This window comes from Mobula hypostoma, chromosome 16 (genome assembly GCF_963921235.1).
Source record: "Mobula hypostoma chromosome 16, sMobHyp1.1, whole genome shotgun sequence".
Lineage (NCBI taxonomy): Eukaryota > Metazoa > Chordata > Chondrichthyes > Myliobatiformes > Myliobatidae > Mobula > Mobula hypostoma.
The window spans coordinates 62,348,353-62,370,667 of NC_086112.1; the positions used below are offsets into that span (position 1 = coordinate 62,348,353).

At 41.7% G+C, this 22,315-nt stretch overlaps 1 protein-coding gene and 1 long non-coding RNA gene across 4 annotated transcripts in view; one reads left to right on the top strand and one right to left on the bottom strand.

Moving 5' to 3' along the window:
* The window catches only part of LOC134357431 (uncharacterized), a 91,181-nt gene extending 69,633 nt beyond the window's left edge, over window positions 1-21,548 (top strand). For both annotated transcript variants that reach the window (XR_010020624.1, XR_010020625.1), the window contains 4 exons: window positions 6,278-6,376; window positions 6,475-7,225; window positions 13,384-13,542; window positions 18,446-21,548. This is a non-coding gene — a long non-coding RNA (uncharacterized LOC134357431). The remainder of the gene's footprint in view (window positions 1-6,277; window positions 6,377-6,474; window positions 7,226-13,383; window positions 13,543-18,445) is intronic.
* The window catches only part of mtap (methylthioadenosine phosphorylase), a 206,951-nt gene that overhangs the window by 23,996 nt on the left and 160,640 nt on the right, over window positions 1-22,315 (bottom strand). The gene's annotated exons all lie outside the window — the stretch shown is intronic.

The window sequence follows — 22,315 nt, forward strand, 5'->3', positions numbered from 1 at the left end:
TCATGTATAGAACAAAGCTGCTAAAACACATTCATCATTTCCCTTCTCCTATATCCCTGTAAGGTTTCTTGGTCCTTGATAAATAATCAAAGAAGTTCAAGTTTCTTAGAATATTTGTGGAGAATGCCACAATTAGAGAAAAAAAGTGACTTTTCTCTTAAAAAAGTGAACTGGACTTTTCAGTGGAAAGTCAGCTTCCAATTAAGCTGATAGCCGAACAGACTCCACAATCTATTGATTCACTTTCAGGACTATACAACTCTATTATTTATTTACATTTTAAAACATATTTGCATGATTTGTCTTTTTTTGCATATTGGTTGTTCGTCAGTCTTTGTTATTTACAGTTTTTCATTAATTCTATTGTATTTCTTTATTCCTGTATATGCTTGCAAGAAGACAAATTTCAAGGTAGCATATGGTGACATACAAGTACATTTACTTTAGTGCAGACAGTCTGTGGAGGGGAGACCGGTTTCTGTGGGGTGCTGAGCTGCGCCACAATTCAATGTAGTTTCTTGCAGTCACGAACAGACAGGGCAGCTGGATAAAAAATCTAAAAGATCTGTACATTCAGTAAACTTTGCACTCTTGAAGTGAGAGATTCAAGTGACATTGGACTTTTTAAAATTGTTAGTGATGAACAATCCCAGACTTCTTGCTATTGCAGTAATGAAGTTTAGGATTAGGTACTGTCAGATAAGAAACACCAGAGGTGTTAAAGGCAAATGGACTTCTATTTGTGAAATTTACTTTGTACTTTGAACTATTATTAATCTGGCTGGTCTTGCTTCAGCAATGGTACAGATGCACATTTTTATGCCTTGCAATCAAGTTTAATCTATTGGTCAAAAGCTGGCTTGTGAAACGTTTGCTTAGACCCCCTACTGGGGTGTGAATTTCACTGATCCCTGCCTGCTCTGACATTAGGCTGTTACCATGCCTTGGGCCAACAAATTTGTAGATCATGGATCTATCACTAGGAAATTGAACAGCAACATACTCGTGCACTTCTGAACAGAACTTGCAGAAGGTGAGGCCTTTGATCTGCACTCTCTGGTGAACACAAAGGAAATGAGTTATAATTGCGACTAGATCCAGGGTCACTAGGAGAGGCTGGTGGGGAAACAAGGTCAGAGTATAGCCATGAAGAAACAAGGCCAGAATTTTGAGAAGTTGCCAGGGATTAACAGAAAGGGAAGGGAATTCAAATGGAGGACTGCAGTGGATGAATGGACAAGAGGAGTTCTGTCAGGGTAGTATGATCCTCTCTTGGGTGGAGTTTCAGGTGTTGGATGGATGAATTCCGGCCAGTAAAGGTTCACAACTTGGTTTGGTGAGAGAAGTGGGTAAGCAAGTTTATCAAGGTGATTTATTGGAGTAGGGTTCCAGTGCCAGCCTGCATCTGCACAAGAAGATCCCCCTTTAAATGCTTTTTAAGATTTACTCATATTTTGGGATTTGGGCATCACAAGCAATGGCATGTGAAACCTAACCAGCCTTAAAATAGGTGAGAGAGTGCTATCATCTTAAAACGCTCTTTTCCTTCTAATGAAGCTTGGTGTTATGTGTGCAGCTTCAGGTTTTAGACTCAGCAGTAATGAAAGAATAGTGACAAATGTCCAAGATGAGAAGATGCTTGACTGAGAGACCTGAAGATGGTAGTGTTCATTTGCATCCACATATTTCCAAACTGGAGGGGTCACAGCTATGGGCAGGTGCTGTCAGTGAGACTAGGTGAACACTGTCCTGCATTTTGTAGGTGCTACACACTGCATTGATGATAAAGGAAAAGGCGAATCAGAGTCAGAGTATATAGGCTGGGAACAGACCCATTGGCTCAACTCATCCAATGCTGACCATGCAAGCTGGTCCCGTTTGCCCATGTTTCATATATATCTCTCCAAACTTTTCCCATCAATGTACTTATCCACCTGTCATATAAATGTTGTTATGGTACCCTCCGCAATTACTGGGTACCAAATATGCACGCTGTTTTGTCCTGCATGGTATTGAGTTTCCTGCTTTGTTGGAGCTGCACTGAGCCAGGTGGGAAGGCAGTATTCCATCACACTCCTGAACTGTGCCTTGTAGATGGTGGAAAGACTTTGAGGTGTCAGGAGGTGAGTCACTTGTCACAGCAGTAAGTCATGTAGAAACTGGCTTCGCAGAGTGCAGAAAACCTACGTCTGCTGGAGTGGCCCGTATTGCACAGGGCAATAAGATCATAGTTGTAGCATTCAGATGCACACTGTTAGCCACTGTGCATTTTGCATTAGGTGCACAGAAGATCCGAGAACAAACAACAAAAGCTTTGTAATCCACCTGACAAATAAGTAAATGATGAAGGAAAATCTACTTTTTACAAAAATTGAGAGTGTGTGATGTACAAAAAATGAAGCACCATGCAATCCAATTCCCAGGCGTATGCACTGGGATCTTTAATGCAGGAATGTGAGAAGGGGCCAAATCCTCCACTGCAGGTGTTGATTTGCCTGTGTATTCATGCACAAACCACAGTTTGGACTTTGCTCCTCAAAGCATTTATTTTCACATAGCAGACGGACACTTCAAGTTTGAGGGGAGGGGAGAGAAAAAGAAATCAGAAGGTTGTGTGGAGAAATTTTCAGGGTGGGTGGAATGATTGCAGTGTCTGAGTGGGGACGAGGTCACTGGAGATTATCAGGATGGGCCAGAGAGATTTAGGATGATTGTGACACGGACTACAACTTGCTATAGGCACACTCAGCACCTAGGAAGATAAGTTGAAGTTATTGAGGCAATCACCTTAGCCACAGAATATTGCTGCAGGAATTCGGTGCATTCATCCTACTTCAGCTACTTCACCAATGAAGGTCTGAGACGGAGCAGTTTGCTGCCAAATGCTGTACTGCGTTCAGTTTCACGAACAAATCCTCAGACAATGAATCAGTCCTTAGCTAAATGCATCAAAAACCTCAACCTGTTCAGAACCACTAATTTGGAATTTTTTGACCTGTTCAGGCTAGTTGTTTTTTTAATCTTGGGCGATAAACATTAATTTACAACTAGGCTCTAGTTCTCTGGGGCACTGTGAATAACCACCCCCCCAAAAAAAAACTGGACAGGTTCTTTGCAAGAATGTGATCCAGCATGTGTGACTTTCCTTGTCAAGTAAGAATTGTTTCAAGGTTAAAACACTGGAACTTGAGGGCAGATCCTCAGTTTACATTTAGATTAACAGCCACTCTTCATAAAATAGTTAATCATTGAAATGATCTGGCTCTTCTACACAAACCTTATGTTCAGTATCACTGATGCAATATCTTTTGCTTTGGACAGCCTAGTTTGATATTTCAAGTTGGAGAAGTCACGTATACTGGATCACCTGGGAACAGGGAATGCCTGAATACCAGGCAGGTTCTATAACTTTCCTGGGTGATCCATGATTATGTCATATTTCAAATAAAAAATGACACTCCACCTTTATTCTGGTCCTCATACCAAGCTCAACGGGTAGAACACAGAACAAATATTGCAATTTATTGCTAGGTGCATCAGTATTTCTTCAACCGATCATCTGTAGCACCCTGTTCAGCACGTAAGCTTATATAATTTCTGCTTACCTCGCCGAGCAGAATAATCATTTTATTGTGAATGCAGTGCACTGGTGGGAGATGAAACAGTGAAGAACCCTGTCTTCGCTGACATTGTGTTTATCCGAGCAAATGAAGAGGCCTTGACAAGAATTTGAGTGAAAAAAAAGAGTCACCTGCCATAAAAATCTCCAACTTTAACATTCTCCTGATGCCAATGCATGGATGTGGTCGGTCATGTGGAGCTCCAACATCCTGATGTTGGGAGTACAGTGGATTCCGGTTAATGCAGCCACAGTACACTTTGCCCCAGTAGTTCTGTATTTTAGATCCTAATAGTAATAGACAGAGGAATTCATCCAGTGTATGCTGCCATGTTCTTTTGATTGACTGTAAGTGAACAAAACAGCACAGGCACCTAGTGGACTGCCTTTATACAATGCTTTTAACTATTGCATTCTCCAAATGTTCATTTTCAGTGTAACATTCATGATGATTGTTGATACCCTCAAATTCATTGCAGTTCCTAATTTGTTGAAGGAGTGAAATTGTTTCATTTTTACTCCCGGCCATTTCTAGCATCACCAAGCCTGAATCCTTGAAACCACAGTGAACAAAACGGATCTGAATTGTCTTCTTACTGCTTATTTCTTGCAAACTATCAGGGACAAAAATCACTGCCTTTTGAAAACTGACGCTATTTAAAAACTGCCCTAGGCATGTTGTAGTGTCTAACGCTACACAAGTGCATGCGACTGACACGAGTTAGCAACTGTTCCAATTAAGTGGCATAGTGTCCCAAATAAACAAAGGGAATCCTGGCTATTTTATCTCTAAGTTTTTGTTCTTTAAGAGTTGTCCCAGATAAGTACTGCCTCAATAAACCTGAATCCCCTGTATTTACAATGATAAGGCAAATGAATGTTGAGGGAATGTTATTAATCACCTGATGATGTTAATCTGATGCTTATGAACATGACACAAAGCCTGCTGCTTATCTCACGCTGCATCTCACTAAGAGCCAATTCATTGTCTGGGGAATTGAAAACAAAACTGAACACAGCAACCAACAGCCAACGGCCTTCCTCAGATCCCTTTGGAGAAGACACTGAAGAAAGCTGGACACAACAAACTCATGCTGTTACGTTCTACAGCTGAAAAGATTTGCCTTCAACAGCCACAACTAATCTTAGGCATTAGTTGCTAGCAAAGAAATCTTCCCCTTGTTGTTATCAATATTACGAGAGTCAAAAAGAAAAAAAAACCTGCAGATGCTGAAAATCTAAAAAGAAAATGTTGGAATCACTCAGCAGGCAGGCTGCAATTGTGTTAACATTGCTGGTGCAGTGTCATTGACATCAGAATCTTACTGGCAATCCCTATATTATTTGAGGGTTGTTTGTTTAAGGCAGATAGGATTCATGGACTTTAATTTTTTAACCTTTTTCTCTTCCTATTTTTCTTTACAAGCACATTTATCAAATTGTTGCATTATACTATAACTGAGGTAATCCCTTCCTGTTACAGTGTGTATTTACTTCTAGCCTCCTCACTGAAATCACTTCTCCCACTTGAAGGCACTGGAACAAATGATGCAAGCATTGACATGTCCATGACAATTTGCAATTTTTCACAAAACAAAATGATTCCCACTGTCTGGCTCTGTACACTCTCTGCATGCTACTATCAACACTTTGGAATTTGAGTTATGTAGAACAGTGAATTGCTGACTCCTGCCTCACTGAAAGAAACTTCTTACAGGTCCTTCCCAGGTAAGGGCAGGGTTCTGTTCCAGAAACTGTATGTAACAATTCAGTAGTTGGAAAGGCAGCCGCCTGGGAATATATTTAAATAAAAACAAAGGCCAACCAAGGGCAGCGTGTAGCTTATCCATGACTTTTAACTCAACCATTCAGATTTCTCTGCAAGATGCAATGATATTGCCACAAACCAAGTTCCCACACAGCAGAACGCCTGCAGCTCCATGGCAGCTGGCAAAACCATCCTGCTGGTCTCCCAAGCACTTGTTCATATGTATGAGCATGTGCAACTGCAGAAGACCAGTGGCAGTATGTCAATTCTCCTATGATAAAATGCCCCAATTAACTGCGAGAGCTTTGTCGCTGAGAAGAATTGCTCGGAGACAGATTATGGAATCTGATAAGCAAAGTGATCAGTGAAACCAGATAAGGAGAGGATCTAGGTAGATCTTTGATCAAATTCCATATTTTGCAAAGCTTGTCTCCAATCACCTCCCACTTCTGTTGCTGTCCCACCCTCCCTCCCCCACCTGGATCAACCTACCCCTCAACCCGTTCTCACTTGATTCCCCAATTGCTTGCCAGCTCCTGCCTCAACACTCCCCTTATCTCCTTATACTGGCTACTCTGACCCGCATCTGGGCCATACCCTCCAAATATCCGGACCTGCCTCTCAGTTTTTTGCACTACCTTACTTTCCCCTTTCTATTTTCTGTTTATGATTTATAATATAAATTTTTACTATTTACTATCAATTTGTACTCCAGGAAGTGCGAAGCGCAGAAGCAAATAACACTGTGATGATTTACGCTCTAGTATCAATTGTTTGGCGTCAATAAAGTATTTGCCTTCTACACCCTCAGTTCTGATGCAGAGTCCTTTTGCTTCTACAGATGCTGCCTGACATGCTAAGTTCTTCCAGCAGTTTTGTTTTTGCTCTAGGTTCCAGCGTCTGCAGTCTCTCGTATCACCAAGGTGCACCTGCGGAACAGGATAACGTGTGACAGAGCATGAGAAAAGTGACCAGGACTTCATCCAGCAGTAAGTGAAAGTCAGAAATAAACACAATATTTAAAGTAAAAGGCCAAGGGTTTTCATTTGTGTGCTCAAAACCCATTTGCTTTGTCTTCTTTGATCAGATGTTCCAGAGCTGAGTGAAGAGCCAATGAAATGGCATCTGTTATCGACCTGTTGTGACGGTGGGCAAATTGGAGCAGATCCAGAACATTGCTCAGCTAGGAGCTGATAGGCTTCATGATCAGCCTCTCAAAGCACAGTGGATCTGCTATTGGATTATAGCAATTGAAGCAGGTTAACACGTTCTTCTTGGGCACTGGTATGATTGAAGCCTGCTTGAAACAAGTTGACTGTCAGAGCGAGAGGTTGAAGATGTCCATAAACACTCCAGGCAGCTGATTAACATAGATCTTCAATTCTTTTTCAACTATGCTGTATGGGCCAGGTATTTTCTAATCATTCACCCTCCTGAAGGCCTCTGGGAGAAGCATTTAAACTGGCAACTTACCAGTAAGAAGCACTTGAACTGAGAGAAATTTCAGAGAAATATAAAATTTTCATTAGTTCTTTAGACAGTGTAACATGCTGTAGGGTTTCATTGCTGTGTAACAAGCTGTAAGGTTTCACTGATAATGTTATGGTTTCTCTGTAGCAGCAATGTTTGGGTTATGACTAGAGATAACATGGTTTGGAATGCTGTTGTTCTTTCTTGTGAGTCTGGAAGAGAGATTTTCGTGGCCTTTTGCTGGGGAGGGATGAAGAGAGAGACGCGAATGGAGGGCGCTAGTAGACCACTGGACAGGTGAACTTGGAGCAAGGGTCCGAAAGGCAGCGACGATCGGAGGAGGTCGATGGTGGACGACCAGCTTATCAGTGAGCTCCAACCTTGCGCAATAGACTGTTTCATAAGATTGAGCCCTTTTTCTTTTTTTCTTGTTTTCTTTACTAATCATATAGTCGAAGTAAGAATTATAAAGCTTAATGGTTTAATCGCATATTGTGTACTGTTTGTTATTTCGGGGTACTGATTTGTAACAGGGGACAATGTGCAGCATCCACCCAAACTAGATTTCTTAAGTTTGGCTGGGCCAGGGGCTATCACCCCCCTATATTAAGCCGTTAGCTGAAGCCAGAGTTCTTTAGATAGTTACAGTATAATGTATATAGAAACAAGACAAAGTTTCTTTGAACCAGGGTGTAAAGCACATAACACATGATAACAAGAAGGTAAGGATAAAATCTACAGATGAATCACACATAAATAACGAACTAAAGTGCATAAATATTAAATATTGTAAGATACGGAACAGATTAACCAGTGACACTTCGAATAGGATGCGTCAGAGAGTTCAAAATCCTAATGGCCTGGGGGAAGAAACTTTATCATCCTGACCATTCTTGTTTTTATCGTAAGTCTCCTGCCAGATGGTAGAAAGTCAAAGAGGACACTGGATGGATGGGTGGGATCCTTAATAACACTAAGGGTCCTGCATATGCAGCGCTCCTGATAAACGTTCCCGATGGATGGTAGGGAGACCCCCACAATCCTCTCAGCTGCTTTCACAGTCCTTTGTAGGGACTTCAGGTCCAATGCTAGGCTGCTCCCGCAGCAGATGCAGATACAACTTGTCAGGATGCTCTCAATGATGCTCCTATAAAATGCAGTTAAAATGTCGGGGGGGGGGGAGAAGTGGGAAGCCTTGCTTGCCTCAATCTTCTTAGGACGTGGAGGCGCTGCTGTATCTTTGTGTTCAGCGAGGTGATATTAAGGGACCAGGTGAGGACATCCGTGATGCGAACTCCAAGGAACTTGGTGCACTTAACTCATTTTATGGAGGAGTCATGTGTTTGCAGAGGGGATGGATTGTCTGCACCTTCCTGAAGTCCACAATGATTTCCTTTGTCTTCTCTACGTTCAAGCTTGGGTCTGTCAATCAGCTCAGAGAATCTGAGAGGGGTAGGAGTCGATTATCAAACTGGCAGTAGCCTGGCCTGGTTATGAGATCTCTGATATGCAGTATGGCTTCTCTCTGCATTTCAATATTGAAGAGAGACTTAACTTTTGGTTCTCCTTACCCAGACAGCTACGCAATCTTTGATTAGAGAATGCACAGCCCAGACTACACGCAGTTCAGTCCAAAAATGATAATCAAGCCATACTTTTCATTTTAAGTAGGCTAATTATGGATAATGGTGCTGAAGACCCATTGGTGGCAGTAACAAAGAACAAGTTATTCATATTCGATTTTTGAGACAAAGAACTAAAATGTAGCCCTTAGTTACCACTATGGTTTCTTGCTAAATACTGAATGACAGCATGGAGAATGTAAAGGTGTTCCATTGGTTTGACTGAAAAATGAAAAAAAAACTTCATAATGTTCATAATGTTACTACCTAGGCTCACAAATGGATAAGGTGGCACACCATTCAGGTAATAGGGTGGTAATTTTGAACTTGCAAAACTGGTAAAGCATGAAAAAAATAAGTTAAGCCTCCTCACATCAGCCTCCAAATGACAATTAAAGTCTAGTAAGAACAAAAGTGTTTTCTTTCTACCTGAACAGTAAATTCCCCCCTGCAATCTCACTAATCCCACAGCACTCCTACAAGCTCTCCTGTGGTGTCCTCCTACTAGATCCTTCTTTCACTGATTTCTTGATGGCAACAATGTAATCCAACAAAGAACCTGAGAAAAATTTATGATACGGCAACTTATTGAACTCCAGCAGTCCTGCTCGAGTCTGATACAAGGTGCAATTTAGGAGTTCTGTGGCTCTATACCTATTGCTGATTGTATGCCAGATTAACATCAGGATAATTAAAATAGCTTTACACATCAGGCCAGGCAGCATCTCTAGGAAGAGGTACAGTCGACGTTTCGGGCCGAGACCCTTCGTCAGGACGAACTGAAAGAAGAGCTAGTAAGAGGTTTGAAAGTGGGAGGGGGAGGGGGAGATCCAAAATGATAGGAGAAGACAGGAGGGGGAGGGATGGAGCCAAGAGCTGGACAGTTGATTGGCAAAAGGGGATATGAGAGGATCATGGGACGGGAGGCCCAGGGAGAAAGACAAGGGGGAGGGGGAGAACCCAGAGGATGGGCAAGGGGTATAGTGAGAGGGACAGAGGGAGAAAAAGGACAGGGAGAGATGGGGCATTAGCGAAAGTTAGAGAAGTCAATGTTCATGCCATTAGGTTGGAGGCTACCGAGGTGGAATATAAGGTGTTGGAGTGTTTTTGTATTTGTCAGCTATTTTCCACCAAATCTGTACTTATATCACCTTCAGATTGTTTGAAGATATCCCAATACAATGACCAAGCTATTTCTGTTTTCAATTTAACCCACATCCTCCTCTTTTGATCTTTCTAACATATTGCCCTATTCAGCAGCAGTGATAATTTTCTGAAATATGTCCTTCTACTGAGACCTATCTGCCCTGTCAATCGAGCCAGGTGTTGAGTGAGACACCATTGAAGAAAAGATAAAGTGCACCCTCCAGTTTTTAATAACTCCCTGTGTCCAAATCCAATGTACCTTGCAATTATAAGGGCAGGAAAGGGTGCTATGAAAGGGTTTTTTTGGGAGATGAATGTAACTAGCATAAAAATAACTTTTAGATGATGCTTGTAGACAGATAGAGTGAGCGGGTGAAAGTCTGGCAAATGGGATTAAATGTTGGAATATATAAAGTCATGAGTTGGATGGGAGGAATCTAAAGACAGATTACCTAAATAGAAAGGGACTGCAAATGAGTGAGGTACAGAAAGACCTATGCAAGTATTCTTGTACGGTAACACTACAGACAGGACCTGCAAGTAGTTAACAAGGCAGATAGCATGCTGGCCTTTATTGTAAAGGAATTCGAGTTTAAAGAGAAGAAAGTTGTGGAAGGTATACCATTAGAAATTTATTTATTCGTTTATTCATTGAGAAGGCCCTTCCAGCCAGGCTGCCCAGCAACTCCTAATTTAACCCTCGCCTAATCATGGAACAATTTACAATGACCAATTAACCTACCAACCAGTACATCTTTGGAATGTTGGAGGAAACCAGAGCACCAGAGGAAACCCACGCAGTCATTGGGAGAACATACAAACCCCTTCCCGATAGCGGTGGGAATATCTGAAGTGGAGATGAATCGATTTTTGAAAGACTGGGAGATTAAGGTTTATGAGCATAAAACAAGGAGAAGAGATATAGATCAGCCATGATTATATTAAAGACAGGCCAGGAACCCTACACCTGTTCCTGCTTTCTTGTACTTACAATGCCCATGGCCCCATAATGTGTGAAATAAGCCCAAACAAACCTAACCAACTTGTATAAAAGAGAATTACAGATGACTATCCAGTGTTAGTATGTCAGACTTAGGAAGGAAATGGAACTTCTCACGTTGCCCAGCACTCTGACCAGCTAGAACTGCTCCCTTACACTTCCTCCTTCAAAAAGAGATTCAGACTGAACAGAACATGATATTGATGTCCTCCAGTTTCTCTCAAGATATCGAACCTTGTACCAATTTAAGTCTGCAGCCAATTGCCAATGGAACTTTCAGTACTTAATGTTCTGTAAAACAAAAAAAAAATCATTTACACAGCACTTGCATTGTTGGAAGCATCCTAATACTCCTTACAGGAGAGTGAAGATGTAAACTAGTATGAAGTCATAGAATACGTTTTAGTATGCAGAATGACTAAGAGATGCAGATTAAGGAGACACTTAACTGCTGTGTAAAGATATAGTGAGAGAATTTTAGAACTTTGGGCCAAGATGGAAGAGAGGACTATCAAGTCCTTTTGTGATAACATGGATATATTGTTGAGGTGTTATGGGGACACATGGACTCTTAAAATTATTTCACATTTGATCAGTTTGGATTCAGGCAGCGATTAAGACATTTTCCCTTTCACATACATGCAGGGCTCTGAACTTAACATTCAGTAGTAACGTCAAACTACAAAAGAATCATCATCTTGTAAAGCAATACCAACCATTCCTCATCCACTTTCTAATCTATATTATTTAACATATGAAAAAGAAAACAATTATTTTGTCCAGTTTCTTATACATACTGTATACCCAAGCAGATATACCATAATACACCCCTTCTGTGAGCTGCACAATTCTTATCTAACTCCATTACTAAATATACTGTTTGAAGTTGGGTTTGAAATTGCTTTACCCCACATGTATTGGAAGATCGTTAACACATGTACAGTCCAAGAAGAGCATAGGCCACTCACAGAGAAATGGGGCTTGCCTACGTAGTTGAGACTACTTTACGATAAGTTAGAGGCTACTTTACAATAAGCCTTAACTGCTCTTGCAGTCCATGAGTCAGTGACTTTGACCTTCCCTAAGGTAGTCCATCTTTAAGAATTTGGTTTAGTGATTTCTCCCACCCTCCCATTACTGCAACTTTTATTGACTTCCTAATTAAATCAAAGACTCCTTCCCAAATTAGATTTGTGCCTAATCATGTCTCAACAGTTCACTCTTGCAAGCAGACCAGATTCTACCTCTGACCCTTGACGCCCTGATCCATAAGAGATATTGAGAGCCTCCCACCCCTCTGGACTTCTCAACTGTGGAGGTGATGAAGGGTTTTTGTTACAGCTTGCACAGTGGGTTTTGTCTATTGTTCATGACACCGTGGGCTTAAGACCATAAGACCATAAGACAAAGGAGCAGAAGTAGGCCATTTGGCCCATCGAGTCTGCTCCGCCATTTTATCATGAGCTGATCCATTTTATCCTATTTAGTCCCACTGCCCCGCCTTCTCACCATAACCTTTGATGCCCTGGCTACTCAGATACCTATCAATCTCTGCCTTAAATACACCCAATGACTTGGCCTCCACTGCCGCCCGTGGCAACAAATTCCATAGATTCACCACCCTCTGACTAAAAAATTTTTTTCGCATTTCTGTTCTGAAAGGGCGCCCTTCAATCTTGAAGTCATGCCCTCTCGTACTAGACTTCCCCATCATGGGAAACAACTTTGCCACATCCACTCTGTCCATGCCTTTTAACATTCGAAATGTTTCTATGAGGTCTCCCCTCATTCTTCTAAACTCCAAGGAATACAGTCCAAGAGCGGACAAATGTTCCTCATATGTTAACCCTCTCATTCCCGGAATCATTCTAGTGAATCTTCTCTGTACCCTCTCCAACGTCAGCACATCCTTTCTTAAATAAGAAGACCAAAACTGCCCACAGTACTCCAAGTGAGCACGACAGAAGATGGCTGCTGGGTGAGGCCTCGCATGGACCCTCGCACAGGATCAGTTTTACACCGTCTTTGAGGCACAAGTTAAACATTCACATAGAGAACCACTGCCTTGGTTGGTATTCCCAGTGTTCTGCTGCACAAAGATTAAAAATGAATAGATGTGCCAAACCACTCGTGTGATTCAGCAAGTATTGCCTCTTCCAGCAGTAACTATTTCCTGCACCCCGCAAGGAGAACAATGTTAAACACTACCCATGATGTTAAATTACTGTATAACATTTACAGCAGAAATTCACGTCCTGATTTCTTTTCAGTCATCTTTACATCCAATTCATCCTGTATCTTTCCTGACAAGCGAGTTCAACTGGTCACTCTCAATCTAAACTATCAACAATGCTTGATGGCTCAAGAGTTCAGCTGATATCCGGAAAGCGGAACACTGCCACTATAATTCCGGGGATGACTAAGCCTTTTCTGGCAAGCAGCTCACCAGCAGCTGGCTTAGCAAATACTCAGGTACAGGAAGTGAAAAGGATGTGGTATCGTTAGTGATAAAAAACCCAGCGTCTGGGGACTGATCTCCGGGGTCAGTCACAGGAACTGCAGAAGCTATCCTTCCCTAACAAACAAAGTTTTGGTATATACCATTCATGTTTCATTCATAGTGGAGAAAAACATATTTTAATTCATTAGACACATAACCACATTGAATCACCACTGGAATAACCATGCAGATTTCTTACAGGATAAAACCTAATGTCAGAAACAGCTTTCTGTTATTTGTTTTCCTCTTGTGTTTCAGCTGGAAATGCTGTTGCCTCCATATCAAATGGAGGTAGTGTTTTGACATGCCAGTGTCCTGAGCACAGATTCTGAGGGAGTGCTGCTCAATTGAAGTTATTAAGCTGAGGTCCCATCTGCTCTCTCGTATGGGCATAACATCCCACTTGCGCTGGTGCTGGTAAATAATATTCCCTCAAGTAATGTTACTAAATATCGTGGCTTATTGTTTATCACCTTATAATTGTGGAAATCTGTTCAATGCAAAATCACTGCTTGGTTTTCCCACATTCTAACAATGACCATACTTCAAGCATATTTCAGTTATGGCAAAACACAAGAGTTCGGCACATAACACTACTCAGTTCCACCACCCGCCTATCACTGTAAAGTTTACCACAAAAATGTATGCCTTCTTCTGAAATCTGTTGATAAATGAACATTTCATGCAGTGTTTTTCCTATTCATTCATAGGATGCAGATATTGCTAGCTGTAATTATATTCTGTCCCAAGTTGCCCCTGAATTGACAAGGAAGTTAAGAGTTAACCACATTTGTTGGTCACAAATAGGCTGGATGGAGTAAGGCTGTCAGATTACATTCTTATAGGAATTTGGCAAACCACATACAACACTCCATAACCCTGAAGATCAACTTTAAAATAAATCATTCCAGCTTTTATTATTTGAATTTAAGTCTCCAACCACCACAATGGGCTTGGAAATCACATTTCAGAATCTATAATCGAGATCTCCGGGTGCAAGTCCAGTAGTTTAAATGGAACACAGCCATATTACAAATAAAACATTCCAGTGATTAATGTATTATCCTCATTCCACCCTTTAGCTCAAGTGATATTAACCCTAACTATAAGCACAACTTTGGCTTAAAGTGCTTGCTCCCAGCCCAGATGGCAATTGTAATACAAATACTGATGGTTATCCCAAACCATCAGCAGGTCAAGCAGCATCTGTGGATGCAACTTGAGCCAAGATCCTACAGCAGGACATGACCACAGATGCTTCTTGACCAGTTGAGTTCTACCAGCAATTTGTTTTTTGCTCTAGATTTGAGCACCAGCAGTCTCTTTGTCTCCACTCAGATCTACCCAATGGCAGTCTCCTTGGTTTAAAAGAAAGAAGGCGGAGCCAATTTTTTTGCTTTGCCTCTCTAACCGATTCTTACTGAAAAATAAGTGAATGGGCAACAGTGCCAGGATCAGGTGTGATGCCATTTGTGATGGCCTGTTACTTATCTGCTGATTTCATGTGAGCAGTTGACTTTTAGATGAGATACCAAAAGGCTAGTATCCCTCCATAGAATTATTCCCATTGGAAAGAAGAGATTAAAGAAAATATTTTGCAGCATTTTCCAGCGCTGTCTCATTTTGAGCATTCCAGCTGATTACTATAATCTATGGAAGTGGTTGATTCCATTTAAACTCTACAAGGTTACTAGATTAAAGCCCCAATCTAATACTCATTGATTGCAGACTGATTAAGGCCTTATGTGTAGAAGATGGTGATAGTGGCAGGAGGGGGAAGGTGTGGGGAATTATCATTGTTCTTGCTCCCCCGTTCTGTTTTCTTGCAGGAGATGCTTTTTCAAGAACTGGAGATAATGGGCCCTCCCAATTGCCAGACTACACCCAGCCATTCCGCCAGTAAAACCCTGCTATAAATAATTCTGCACCACTCAATTAGTTATTATAGATTTACTGATTGGCCAGGGCGTCATCACTTTAGAAGATCTGTAGCATATGTATGAAGTTGAGTTATGTCTCCAAGATCTTTTCTCTTTAATTTTCTTGCAAAGACATTGGAGTGGGAAGTTGTCACATTCATGAGAGGTACACAGATCAATAGTGTATAGTTCCTACATGTGCGGCACCATGGGGTACAAAATTTCTTATTTTGATACTTGTGACTTTCACTATTCATATCAGAAGATCCCAGGATGCAATAAGCTTTTCTTTTCAAAAATCTGTATTGCTTTTTAAAAAATATAATTAATTTTCAAGAAAGGAATCAGATCAGAATCAGGTTTAATATCATCAGCATATGTCATTAAAGGTGTTGTTTTTGCAGTAGCAGTACATTGCAATACCTAATATTAAAACTGAATTACAGTAAAAAAAATATATATAATACTTAAATTAAGTAAGTGGAGCAAATTAAGTAGTGAGGTAGTGTTCATGGGTTCAATATCCATTGAGAAATCTGATGGCAGAAGAGAAGAAGTTGTTCCTGAATTGTTGAACACGTGCCTTCAGGCTTTCAGCCTCCCATACCTCCTTCCTGATGGTAGCAATCAGAAGAGGGCATGTCCTGGGTGAGGGGAGTCTTAATGATGGATACCGTCTTTTTGAGGCATCACTCCTTAAGAATGTCCTGGACACTACAGAGGTGCATGTCGATGATGGAGCTGACTGAATTCACAACTTTCTGCAGCTTCTTTCAATCTGTGCAGTGCCCCCTCCCCATACCAGATGGTGGTGCAGCCAGTTAGAATGCTCTCCACCTCACCTCTGTCGAAATTTGCAAGCGTCTTTGGTGACATTCCAAATCCCCTCAAACTCCAAATGAAATATACCCCCGTCATGCCTTCTTTGTAACTGCATCAATATTTTGGGCCCAGGATAGATCCTCAGAGACAATGACACCCAGGAACTTGAAATTGCTCACTCTTTCCACTTTCGAGTCCTCTATGAAGATTGGTGAGCTCCCTTGTCTTTCTTTCCCTTTTGGAAGTCCACAATCAGTTCTTTGGTCTTACTGACGTTGAGTGCAAGGTTGTTGCTGCAATACCACTCGAGTAGCTGATGTACCTCGCTCCTGTACCCTTTCTTGGGTGTAAAGAGAGTAGTGCAGTGGGCTAAGCACACTTCCTTGTGGTGAGCCAGTGTTGATTGTCAGTGAAGTGGAGATGTTTTTTCCAATCCACAGAGACTGTAGTCTTCTGGTAAGGAAGTCAGAGATCCAGTTGCAGAGGGAGGTGCAGAGGCCCAGATTTTGGAGCTTTTGATCAGAACTGTTGGAATGATTGTGTTAAACGCTGAGCTGAAGTCAATAAACAACATCCTGATACAAGAATTAGTATTGTCCAGTTGATCCAAGGCTACGTGAAGAGCCACTGAGATTGCATTGCTGTAGACCTAATGTGGCAAAAGGCACAACAGGCCTACAGTGGATCAAATGCAGTAACTAGAAGATGATATTTTTCTGTTATTTGCCACAGAAAAAGTCATTGCCAGGGTCCTAAGTCACCTTTTCTCAATAATCGAATTGCACTGCAGATTTTGTTCAACAGGTGGTACAATGATTATGATCTTCAATGTGTGATAAGTCCAAGAACACAAACAGTGGCATAAATCACTCTACACTCAGGGACTTTTTCAGCTTTACAAATTCCACGCCTCTGGCAACCACGAGAGAATGTAGAGAATATTTTTCAAATTCAGAAGCTAGATATTTGTGTCTATTCTATGTCACGTGATAGCATGCAAGCCATATTCTAATTATAGAGCCTCCATACATCTTTAATGAACAAATCCAATGCAGCGATATGAAAAATGATTAAACCAATGTGACCTAAGGCCATCAGCTTTCTATTTGTTTGACTTTCCAAAGTCACCCTAATAGCATCAGAACCAGAATCACTTTATGGACGGTCTGTGAAGCATACCAGAACTGATTGTGGTTCAGTGCCAAGCATACAACACAGGGTAGCAACCATCAGTTTACAAGACAATAGTGCAAACATCAATAATCAATACATGAACAGACTGAATAATTATCAACAAAACAAGGAGAGCAGGAAAGACCACTTAACGGGCGTTGTGCAGGGACTGTTAGGGTATTACATCTGAGTGAGTTTTGTTGAGAAGCTGAATAGCTACAGGAAAGAAGCGTCGGAGATGACGTGTAGTCCTGGTGCTGCTGGACTTGTAGTGTCTCCCTGATGGCAATTTGGTCAATAGGTCACTGCTAAGGTGGGTTGAGTTGGCAGTAGCTTTTTCAGTTCTTTCTTTGCTCTCGCAACGAACAGGTCTTTTACTGTCAGTAGCTGACAGCCATATTTATCATGCACTACATTGCAATGCTGCTGCAAAGTTAACAAATTTCACGACATTTGCTGGTAATATTGACCCTGATTCTGATTCTGATCTTCCCCGGTGAGTGGACCGCTCGCTACAAGCGGGACTCGGAGAGGGAGGCGGCTGCGGGAAAGTAAACCGCCATAGAGGTGGTCACAACACTCTGAATGATGGCTGAATAAAAATTCATCAGGATACACAATGAGATACAAGCATAGGAAGAACAATCTCTGCTTGGCTTTCCTAGTGATGAGCGTAATGTGCTTGTCTCACTTCACAACGGTAGTCCCCAGGTATTTGAATAACTTGACCAGAGACACAGCCTGACCACTAACCTCCAAGGGGGGAGGGCAGGGGGTTGTTTGCAGAAGCCAATCCTCATTTCCACTGTCATGATAGCATTAAGCTCCAAGTTGTTACAAGCACACCACATTGCAAGATGCACTACTGCTCTTTGATAGCAGATGGCATTATTATTTGAGATAAGACCAACTATAGTTGTATCATCTGTGAACTAAGATTTTAAATATTTGTCTGTGGAGGTATAGTAATTTGTATAAAGTGAGAAGATGAGGGGTGAAAGTACACCACATGGGGAGAGCCTGCTCTTATTGACACTGGATTGGACAGGTACAAGCCCAGCCTTACATTCTGTTTCCTTCTGACAGATACTGTAGGGGACAGCTAGCTGGGTTAGTTTGCTGTGGAACAACTTTGAAAAATAGTGTTAAAGGTGGGGCTAAAATCCACAGACAAGATCCTCACATATGTGTTGGGTGAGTCCAAATGTGAATAATATAATGAAGGCACAAGTTAACTGCATCCTCGACTGAGCGATTTGCTCTATAAGCAAACTGTGGTGGGTTAAGAAGAGGATCAGTAATGGGTTAAACAGGGTCAACTACAGCATTTATTTAATATTCTACTTATCCCTTTATTTTTGAAAATATTTTGTGCTTAACAACTTTTATTTGTTTCTTTTATATAGGAAATGCCACAGAAAAAGAGATATGAAGTTCCAATGGCTTTTGGGAAGTACTTTTTAGACCGCAGAAGATAGAAAATACTACAGGACACTATAGGCACTTTGCCCCACGATCTTTGCAAGATCAACCTAAACTTTCCCTCCTGTGTAGCCCTTGATTTTTCTATCGTCCATGATTTACAGAAAACACGTTTAGAAAATTATGCTCAAGGTAGCACAGTGGATAGGAAGTCATTGGCAAAAGTTAAACAAATGTTTTCAAAAAGGAACAACAGCTCATTTCCCACTCTGGACATGCTGCAGTCTTCAGGATTTAATATCCAATTCAATAATTCTAGATAGCCTGTTCTCCTGTTTACAACAGCACTGGCTAATTTTAATATAAAGTTATCCCTCTGTAGCATTACTCTCACTATAGAAGCTGTTCTGCTTTGCTGGACATTTCCGGCATTATTATCCTTTGGTTTCATTTTTCAGCAATTAGTCTGACATACATATCAGTTTTAACACATATCTTTGTTTTTCTGCTCTCATTATTCAATTAAGCAGAGGACTGTGTAAACATTGGTGTCATGTGAGCAACTCTGGCCTCATCCTAACAACATTTCCTTCATTTCATCCAACCCTCCCAAATTCTAACTCTGACATAAAGCCAACTTACTTTCTCACTTCTCTATTCTGTGCTGAAATTTAACTCTATTTCTCTTAACACAGGTGCTGCTGAGTATTTCCAGCATTTTCTGTTGTTATTTTTGAATAGCTACTGTTCAGATAAGAAGATGATTGAAGGTCATGTGCCTGAGGTAATTGCGAGAGCTTTTCTTACTGAAACCAAAGATTTGGACTTCAACACTGGTGTGAAATGTCAAAAGATAAAGCATGATAGACATGGACTGTAAAGGACTTAGGGAAGAAAAGAAGTTGTTCAAGGAATGGACAGAAAAGTGGCAGATACATTTCACAGGAACAAAGAAAAGATATTGCATTTTTGATTTAAAAAGAAGTAGATGTATTTTCAATGGAAAGATACTGAAGGATGAGGGTATCAGAAGAGCCTGGGAATTCAAATGTTTAATATTTTGAAACGGTGAATGCAGATCAGTCAATAGAATTTTTAGTTTATAATTAATGGCAGAAATATGGAGGAATCATTTAAAAATGCTCAAGTACAGTTAGACTTCAACAGGCAATATTGATTTTCAAAAAGCAAGAATAATCCTTTCCAGTTGGAGAATCAGAAATTAAGGTTATCGTCATAGTGACAGCAAGGTTTGGGCCAAATTCTTCATGAAGGGATTTGTTGAGAAGTTAAAATACACACATCGCTACAATTAACTACATTGTATTCTGCTAGGATAAAAATTCTGAAGATTTCTGAAAAACTAAATACTATAATGACCGAATTTAAAGATAAAAGAAAGTTATTTGATCAACCATGTCTGAGCAGTTAAAAGTGTGAAAATGTTTCTTTTTGTTTTAATTTACAAAGTAGAATACTTCTTAAATCAGCTCACAGAACAGATGTTAGAATGCTTATAAAGGTATGAGCTGTTAATGGAACCACAATGGGATATCTAATATGTGAAATACTGAAGGTTCAGGAGCATAGTTAATTTCTTACTAGTGCAGATGAGTAAAATCAGAACAATTTCAAAATGACACAATTTCTGTAGAAATCCAAAAGATCACTTTCAGTGTCATAGAACATAGAAATCTGCAACACATTACAGGCCCTTCGGACCACAGTGTTGTGCCGACCATGTAACCCACTGTAGAAACTGCCTAGAATTTCCCTACCGCGTAGCTTTTTTATTTTTCTACGCTCCGTGTACCTACTTAAGAGTCTCTTAAAAGACCCTATTGTATCCGTCTCCATCACCGTCACTGGCTGTGCATTCCACGCATCCACCACTCTCAATGTGAAAAACTTAACCCTGACAGCCCCTCTGTACCTACTTCTAAGCACCTTAAAACTATGCCCCCTCGTATTAGCCATTTCAGCCCTGGGAAAAAGCCTCTGATTATCCACACAATCAGTGCCTCAACTGACAACAATAGCGCCTCCCGCGCTCCCCCCCTGCCAAACCACGTGATCTGTGCTAGACCAGTGGGAACGCTGTCTGTGAAGCCACAGCAAGTTCACCATGAAGCTTTAATTACTGGTATATTATTGTCAAATGTATCAAAATACAGTGGAAAGCTTGCTTGCACATGAGTTATAAGGATCAAATTATTACATGGTGCATTGAGCTAGAGTAAAGTAAATCAGTAACAATACAAAATAAAGTGTAAAAGCTACCAAAATAATGCAGTGCAGGAGCAAGTCCATAACAAGGTAGAGCCATCTTATCCTACAAGAGATCTGTCCAAGAGCCTGTTAACACTGGGATAGAAGTAGTCCTTGAGCTGGTGGTACAAACTTTCAGGCTTTTGTATCTTCTGCCTGATGGCAGGGGTAGAAGAGGGAATGTCTGGGGTGGCTGTGGTCATTGATTATGCTCACACATAAAAGTTGCTGGTGAACGCGGCAGGCCAGGCAGCATCTCTAGGAAGAGGTACAGTCGATGTTTCCGGCCGAGACCCTTCGTCAGGACTAACTGAAAGAAGAGCTGGTAAGAGATTTGAAAGTGGGAGGGGGAGGGGGAGATCCAAAATGATAGGAGAAGACAGGAGGGGGAGGGATGGAGCCAAGGGCTGGACAGTTGATTGGCAAAAGGAATATGAGAGGATCATGGAACAGGAGGCCCAGGGAGAAGGAAAAGGGGGAGCGGGGAAGCCCAGAGGATGGGCAAGGGGTATAGTGAGAGGGACAGAGGGAGAAAAAGGAGAGAGAGAGAAAAAATGTGTGTATATAAATAAATAACGGATGGGGTACGAGGGGGAGGTGGGGCATTAGCAGAAGTTTGAGAAGTTAATATTCATGCCATCAGGTTGGAGACTACCCAGACAGAATATAAGGTGTTGTTCCTCCAGCCTGAGTGTGGTTTCAGCCGTGGATAGACATATCAGAATGGGAATGGGACGTGGAATTAAAATGTGTGGCCACTGGGAGATCCTGCTTTCTCTAGCGGACAGAGCGTAGGTGTTCAGCAAAACGATCTCCCAGTCTGCGTCGGGTCTCGCCAATATATAGAAGGCCACATCGGGAGCACTGGACGCAGTATATCACCCCAGCTGACTCACAGGTGAAGTGTCGCCTCACTTGGAAGGACTGTCTGGGGCCCTGAATGGTGGTAAGGGAGGAAGTGTAAGGGCATGTGTAGCACTTGTTCCGCTTGCAAGGATAAGTGCCAGGAGGGAGATCGGTGGGGAGGGATGGGGGGGACGAATGGACAAGGGAGTCGCGTAGGGAGCGATCCTTGCGGAAAGCGGGGAGGGGGGAGGGAAAGATGTGCTTAGTGGTGGGATCCCGTTGGAGGTGGCGGAAGTTACGGAGAATAATATGTTGGACCCGGAGGCTGGTGGGGTGGCAGGTGAGGACAAGGGGAACCCTATTCCTAGTGGGGTGGCGGGAGGATGGAGTGACAGCAGATGTGCGTGAAATGAGGGAGATGCGTTTGAGAGCAGAGTTGATAGTGGAGGAAGGGAAGCCCCTTTCTTTAAAAAAGGAGGACATCTCCCTCGTCCTGGAATGAAAAGCCTCATCCTGAGAGTAGATGCAGTGGAGACGGAGGAATTGCGAGAAGGGGATGGCATTTTTGCAAGAGACAGGGTGAGAAGAGGAATAATCCAGATAGCTGTGGGAGTCAGTAGGCTTAGAGTAGACATCAGTAGATAAGCTGTCTCCAGAGATTATGCTGGCTGTTTTACTGAGGCAGTGGGAAGTATTGACAGAGTCCATATAGGGGAGGGTTTTTCGTGATGTGCTGTGCA